This window comes from Salvelinus alpinus, chromosome 1, assembly GCF_045679555.1.
Source record: "Salvelinus alpinus chromosome 1, SLU_Salpinus.1, whole genome shotgun sequence".
Taxonomy (NCBI): domain Eukaryota; kingdom Metazoa; phylum Chordata; class Actinopteri; order Salmoniformes; family Salmonidae; genus Salvelinus; species Salvelinus alpinus.
This window is the reverse complement of record NC_092086.1, coordinates 51,375,318-51,383,555: the sequence shown is the minus strand read 5'-3', so window position 1 is coordinate 51,383,555 and position 8,238 is coordinate 51,375,318. Positions and strand designations below refer to the sequence as shown.

Sequence of the window (8,238 nt, the reverse complement as noted above, 5' to 3'; positions counted from 1 at the left end):
TCAGTCAATTAAAATAAATTCCATAGGCCCTAATCTATGGATTTCACATGACTGGGCAAGGGCGAAGCCATGGGTGGGCCTGGGAGGGCATAGGCCCACCCACTTGGGAGCCAAGCCCAGCGAATTAGAATTCATTTTTCACCACAAAATGGCTTTATTACTGACAGAAATACTCTTCAGTTTCATCAGCTGTCTGGGTGGCTGGTCTCAGACGATTCCGCATGTGAAGAAGCCAGATGTGGAGGTCCTGGGCTGGCGTGGTTACACGTGGTCTGCGGTTGTTAGACCGGTTGGACTTACTGCCAAATTCTCTAAAACAACGTTGGAGGTGGCTTATGGTAGAGAAATTAACATTAAATTCTGTGGCAACAGCTCTGGTGAACATTCATGCAGTCAGCATGCCAATTTACGAGTTCCTTTAAAACTTGAGGCATATGTGGCATTGTGTTGTGTGACAAAACTGCACATTTTAGAGTGCGTTTTATATTCATAAGTAAAAAGTGGCCTTTTATTGTCCACAGCACAAGGTGCACCTGTGTAATGATCATGCTGTTTAATCAGCTTCTTGATATGCCACACCTGTCAGGTGGATGGATTGTCTTGGGAAAGGAGAAATGCTCACTAACAGGGATGTAAAAAAAAATTGTGCAAATATTTGTTTTGGGGGGGGGGATCTTTTATTTCAGCTCATGAAACATGGGACCAACACAATACATGTTGCGTTTATATTTTTGTTCAGTATAGAAATTATTTTAGTATGTATGATATTGTTTGTGTTAAATTTCTGTCACACAAATACAGAACATTTAGGCCTCACTGTGTTACACAAGAAAACTAACATTTCAAAGTGACAATGATTTGTAAAAATGGGTCAACAATACAGTATTTTACCTGAAGTTGTTATAGTGTCCTTTTGTTTACTTTTTCATTTGAGTTGAATTCATTGCAAATGGTAGTAGAGGTATTATTTTTGTTTTCTGTTGATGAATCATGCTGTTTGTTCTCGATAATTGGGTGACAATTGGTTCAAAATCCTTTGAACGTTTTCTTTTACCTCTGTCTATTGTTTGGTTTAGGTGACTTGTTCCAATTCCACACAATGCTTATGTATTAGTGTCCCATCTCTGTTTTTTTAAATCATCCTCAGTTCAGCACCAAGTACACATTGTTAATCTAATCAGTAAGGACTACCTGGTTAGTCCTTACTTACCTTAGTCTGGGACTCCCTAGTCTAGAACTAATTAAACTGAAGTTAAGCAACGTCTCAGAAAGCCATTTTTAAAATCTGGATTAATTTAAGTAGAATTAGCCTAGTCCTAAATTAAACTCTGTCCATGAAACCCCACTATAAGTCTAATTTCAAGCAATTAGCTGCAGGCTTAAAGAAACATTCAATCATACACTTTGCATAGAAACCCAAATAAAAGCATGTAGATACTGTGTAGAAAGGTGTGTGTGTGTGTGTAATGTTCTTCTTCTTTGAGATTGGGTTGGCGGAGCGCATCCAACTTTTAGGTCCATACACGGCCACCTACTGTACTGGAGTGTGAGGCCATTCACAGCCTACTTACATTAAATTCTGGTAATACAAATTTGGGATAAAGGAAAAGGAAAATGACCCTGCCAACAACTAGCCCTCTCTAAAAAAAACACCACCCCATTCCCTATTTAACCCTGTCTAATCCTACTCCTGCCTAACGGTCTGAGAGGACAGTACAATACCACTCAACACCCCCCACAAATCTTCTGCAGTAAAATGCCTTTCAAGAACTTCTCTGCAGCTGCCACCACAACCTTTATTTTCTGTGATTTACGTTCTGTTCCTGCAGTACAGTTGACAACCATGGCTATGAATGCTAAGAAACCCACCTTACCTTATCAATCATAAGTAATCAAAGTGGCAATAGGCTACAGTCACAGAGCCTCCGTGTGTGGCAAAAGTTAGGAGATATCTAATCAATGGAAGATGGAATTAAGATGATGGAATTAAAGTTAAATTATAAGGATAGGCTATAACGACCAAGAGCCAACAGGTAGGCTTCTACTTAATATTCTGAATGGAATTGTTGTTATTTGTAACTGTAGGATGAGACAACAAGCTACATGCGCCACACTCCACTCTTGTGAAAAGCAAGAGCAGCAGCATAAATTATAAAATGTCTCTCTTTCACTCTACTGCAGCAGTCGTGTTCGGATCTGTACAGGCCCTTCCCGACAAGTCAGTTAAAATTGCACATACCCGAAACCCGTGACAATCATATCAGATCTGACCCAGACCCGTGACATTATTTCCCGGATCGGGTCTCGGTTATTCGGGTACAGGTGGATCCGTGAAGACCTCTACTGCATATGCATATTAGCCAACAAAGCATATCCTACACATATAGCATAACTTGCAATACAATCTTCTCTAAAAACAGATGAGCAAAATGTATAGCTTACAATGTGCTCTGCAATAAGATGACCAGGGTTTGATTTCTAAACAAGATGAGTTCTCAAATGTCATCTGCCCAATACCATGGTCGGCACGCATAATGTTGGATGCATTATCATTTAAGGTATGGAGAATGATAAAGAGTCTGCAGGATTACAGAAAAAGCATTTGGGAAATGAATGTTGAAGTGTCAAATACTGAATGTTCAGTGAATGTGAATATATTTAGTGGGTTTAAATGATTAGCCTAACTTTCCTACTAACCTAAAAGTTGACAGTGCCAAATTCTTGCCAATCCATTATTCTACTACTAATTATGAGTGTTAGGCATATTGTCCATAATGTGCAAAATAGCAAAGATGTCTCAGGCAGTATATAAAGTATCTACAGTTGAAGTTGGAAGTTTACATACACCTTAGCCAAATACATTTAAACTCAGTTTTCACAATTCCTGACATTTAATCAGAGTAAAAAATTCCCTGTCTTAGGTCAGTTAGGATCACTTTATTTAAGAATGTGAATTGTCAAAATAATAGTAGAGAATGATTTATTTCAGCTTTTATTTCTTTCATCACATTCCCAGTGGGTCAGAAGTTTACATGCACTCAATTAGTATTTGGTAGCATTGCCTTTAAATTGTTTAACTTGGGTCAAACGTTTCAGGTAGCCTTCCACAAGCTTCCCACAATAAGTTGGGTGAATTTTGGCCCATTCCTCCTGACAGAGCTGGTGTAACTGAGTCAGGTTTGTAGGCCTCCTTGCTCGCACACACTTTTTCAGTACTGCCCACAAATTTTCTATAGGATTGAGGTCAGGGCTTTGTGATGCTCACTCCAATACCTTGACTTTGTTGTCCTTAAGCCATTTTGCAACAACTTTGGAAGTATGGTTGGGGTCATTGTCCATTCGGAAGACCCAAGACCAAGCTTTAACTTCCTGACTGATGTCTTGTTATGTTGCTTCAATATAGCCACATAATTTTCCATCCTCATGATGCCATCTATTTTGTGAAGTGCATCAGTCCCTCCTGCAGCAAAGCACCCCCACAACATGATGCTGCCACCCCCGTGCTTCACGGTTGGGATGGTGTTCTTCGGCTTGCAAGCTTCCCCCTTTTTCCTCCAAACATAACAATGGTCATTATGGCCAAACAGTTCTATTTTTGTTTCATCAGACCAGAGGACATTTCTCCAAAAAGTACGATCTTTGTCCCCATGTGCAGTTGCAAACCGTAGTTTGCAACTGCACATGAAAAATGAAATAGATTCACCGTTGCTATGGAAGTCATTCCAAAGGGTAGGTTTAACAGAGCAAATTAAATGTGACCATACTTTATCCCGCATCATCAATGATGCTATTTAGTGCTACATTGCATTTGCAAAGTCATCAACAGCTATTGTTCCAATTCAACCCAGAAGTCAACTAAAAATAGACAATACAATAGGCCAAGGGTTTCAAGCTCTGGTTGATTTCCAATGTAATGACATTTAGTGTTATAAAATGGGTGATTTGATCCCTGAATGCTGATTGGCTGACAGTCTTGGTATATCAGACCTTATACCAGTGGTATGACAAAACATTTATTTTTACTGCTCTAATTACGTTGGTAACCAGTTTATAATATCAATAAGGCACGTCGGGGGTTTGTGATATTTAAGTGATAATGCCCGAGAAGCCTGTGTTTGGAGGATATATTGGTACGGGTGTTATTAGGCCCGAGACAAAGTCGAGTGCCGGCAAACGTGCCAATATATAACCGTGCCAAATATAACAACCCCCCGAGGTGCCTTATATTTCATCCTTCCATAAGATATAGTCCCGACACAAATCTAAGGTTGCTACCCAAGCCGGCTGGTCGTTCGTTCTATCGGTTGCCAAAGACGCAACCCAGTCTTTTTTCTGTATCTATGGACGCAACCCTGTCATTCATCCTAAATGTTCCATTGCCATACTGGCTGGCAACATTCGTATCCCTTGCTTGCTAGCTAGCCAAATATGGCTAACTTACAGTCACATCAAACAGTGCAGCCAGAATAACAACAGTAGCTGCATTTGCATTAGTTTAAGCTGTTTTCTAGTGACATTTTTTTGGAGACATCCATAACAATGAGCTAACGAGGCGCGATTTCGCCTGGCATAGAAAATGTGCTCTCTCGTCAGGACACGGTTGTTCAGAGTAGCTAGCCAACAACACATCTAACTATCTTCTTAAACTGAAGCTGGAAAGACTGTAAACTAGCTGCACTTCGTTTCATTTGACCTTTTTTCAATTGACATTTCTTTGTGCATATCCATAAAAATGATGCTAGCTGATTCATGATTTCAACTGGCTGAGAAATGCTGCCTGCCTGTTGTCGGCGACTCCCGACACGTTCATTACTATGGGACAGAAGGAGATCAAATTTGAATATTGAAACATGTTGCAAATGTCAGAGAGATAGACAGCAAAGTTTATACAAATCTCTGCTGTTGAAAAAGAAATGTTAGTCTAAAAGAAATGGAGAGATAATGTCTAGATGCTTTTTATAGTGGAGATCAAGTTTATAAAGTGCCTGGCTGGGCTGATGAGACAGTGGATTGCACAGTCAGATGGAACAGAGTAAATAGGCATTTAACGTCATAGATTTAGCCAGTGGTAATTTGTGGAATAGACACCAGCTGGAATGCGGTTTTAACCAATCAGCATTCAGGATTATTGGTTGTATACGGGTTGTATAAATATACTTTATAGATTAGATTCTTGGTTGAGACGGAAACGTGAATACAGCATATTAATTATTAATTTGTGGACAAACTGGAATTAAAGCCAGACTAAGTCAGTGGCACAGATGGAACTATCCAAAAAAAAGATAAATCTCCTTCAAATTTTGATATTTGATTGTGAAGACAACCAAACAAAATTCAATATGAATTTTCTAATACAGTAAATAGCCTAAAGTTAAGGCTATCTTACAAACTAATGTATCATTCAACCTTAAAATGAGTAACACATCCATGGACACATTGAGGTTAATGTAACTGTAAATGTCTTATTAATATGTAATCATATAACGTGTGCATCTTCAAGAAAGCATGCATAGGTTGTCGCAGGTCTGTGGAGATTTTCACAATTGTTGTAATAATCTGCACAGAATCTAGAATGGCATTAATCACTTGCAACATGTACTTTAAATGTAATCCAAGGCATTTGGTTCTGCTGTGAGTTGAAGCACAGTGATGACACATTAATCGGTTGAACACATAAACAAAATATCTGACATTGTATTCCCATTTGAACTTTGCTGTGCTTTTAAATGGTTGAAAGCACAGTGATAGACATTTGGGCGACAACTAAACCAAAAATCAGACATTGTTTTTCCATTGAAATTTGGTTGTGGTTTTAGATGGTTGAAAGCATAGTGATAACATATTGGAAATTCAACTTTTGTCAGTTTTTTTGAGTGGGTGATTATAGGTTGTAATCTCTTTGATCAACGTCTCAACCAAATATTAGCCAATTATCCACGTTGAAATGATGTGATGTGCCCAGTGGGTAGTTTAGGCTAGAAATGGACATCCTGACATGTTACAACTACTAGGCTACTAGGATAAGGACAGAGTCAGGGTACTTTTCATCCTACTCCAACTTAGGTACAGATTGTTACACCAGATAATGTGATTTAACCAACGATTTTTGGTATCCATTACTGGGAGTTACAGGAAAGGTACTGTTGATTGTAGCACAGAGACTTTTTGGACAAACCTTAGCTTGGCGATACTGTCTGTGTCCTCAATTCATGGAAACAGGAGTCTCATAAAAAGTCTGTATAGAGTTGCAGGGGGTCCGTTTGAATGTAGAAAAATGCTCTGTTTATCAGGTTTGAAGGTAAGACCCAGGTGCAGGCTGGAAACAGGACACAAAGGGCTGTGAATAATGGGTTTTTGCTCTGGACACATGAAAGGAGGGATGTACACTACCGTTCAAAAGTTTGGGGTCAATTAGAAATGTCCTTGTTTTTGAAAGAAAAGCACCTTTTTTTTTGCCCATCAAAATAACATCAAATTGATCAGAAATACTGTATAGAAATTGTTAATGTTCTAAAGACTATTATAGCTGGAAACGGCAGATTTTTTATGGAATATCTACATAGGCGTACAGAGGCCCATTATCAGCAACCATCACTCCTGTGTTCCAATGGCACATTGTGTTAGCTAATCCAAGTTTATCATTTTAAAAGGCTAGTTGATCATTAGAAAACCCTTTTGCAATTATGTTAGCACAGCTGAAAACCGTTGTGCTGATTAAAGAAGCAATAAAACCGGCCTTCTTTAAACTAGTTGAGTATCTGGAGCATCAGCATTTGTGGCTTCGATTACAGGCTCAAAATGGCCAGAAACAAATAACTTTTGCTGTGTACTACTCCCTTCACAGAACAGCGCAAACTGACTCTAACCAGAATCGAAAGAGGAGTGGGAGGCCCCGGTGCACAACCGAGCAAGAGGACAAGTACATTAGAGTATCTAGTTTGAGAAACATACGCCTCACAAGTCCTCAACTGGCAGCTTCATTAAATAGTACCCGCAAAACACCAGTCTCAACGTCAACAGTGAAGAGGTGACTCCGGGATGCTGGCCCGGGATTCGGCTAGGAACGCTGTGCCTCCTGGACCTGTTTCCCTATACCCCAGCTGAGTGCCCCTGCCAGGCACGAGGTGGGAAGGATGGTTTCTGGCTCATTATAGGCCCACGGTAATAGCCGTGGGACTATAATGGCAAGACAGTGCATCCGGCTTGACATTCTTGGATCCAGGTCGATATGAGAGGGAGAAGTTGAACCGTGTGAACAGCAGGGCCCATCTAGCTTGCCTGGAGTTGAAGCGTTTGGCGGTGCGGAGATACTCCCGATTTTTGTGGTCGGTCCATACGATGAACGGATGTTCCGCCCCTTCCAGCCAGTGCCTCCATTCCTCCAACGCCAACTTCACTGCGAGAAGCTCACAATTTCCCACATCGTCGTTTTTCTCCGTGGCGTTGAGGCGATGGGAGAAGGCGCAGGGATGTAGCTTCAGGTCCAGGGTAGAATGCTGGGACAGGACCGCCCCCCTCCTACATCCGACGCATTGGCCTCCACCACTAACTGACGGGAAGGGTCAGGATGAACCAGGATGGGAGCAGTGGTGAAGCAATGTTTGAGGTCCCAGAACGCCTGGTCAGCAGCGGGGGATCACGTGAACGGAAACTTGGGAGAAGTGAGTGTTGACAGGGGGAAAATGAGGGCACACTGAGCTAGAAACGCCCTGCACAGAAGGCCAGCATCCCGGAGTCGCCTTTTCACTGTTGACGTTGAGACTGGTGTTTTGCGGGTACTATTTAATGAAGCTGCCAGTTGAGGACTTGTGAGACCATATGCATTTCCCTCTTCGCCACCTACTTTAATTTTACCGCTCACTTTTGAGACATGCTACTATTTAGCCCTTTTTTTCAGTGAGAACTTCAAACAACCTATGGAGGTTATAAGTTTACATTTACATTTAAGTCATTTAGCAGACACTCTTATCCAGAGCAACTACAAATTGGAAAGTTCATACATATTCATCCTGGTCCCCCCGTGGGAATTGAACCCACAACCCTGGCGTTGCAAGCGCCATGCTCTACCAACTGAGCCACACGGGACCACAAGTTCCCAATTCTTCTGAAGATTATTCCAAAGAATGGCAGCTGAGTATAAAAAAAGATCTTTCCCCATACCACTTTTATTAAATCTAAAAGGAACAACGTGAGTTTCACTCCTTCTAGTTGAATAGTTATGGGTATCCCTTACTAAGT

At 40.8% G+C, this 8,238-nt stretch overlaps 1 non-coding gene across 1 annotated transcript; it reads right to left on the bottom strand.

The window, feature by feature from the left end:
- Window positions 1–8,010: 8,010 nt before the first annotated feature.
- Window positions 8,011–8,087, bottom strand: trnaa-ugc (transfer RNA alanine (anticodon UGC)). The gene has a single exon. It is a non-coding gene; the product is annotated as a tRNA-Ala (tRNA).
- Window positions 8,088–8,238: the final 151 nt, after the last annotated feature.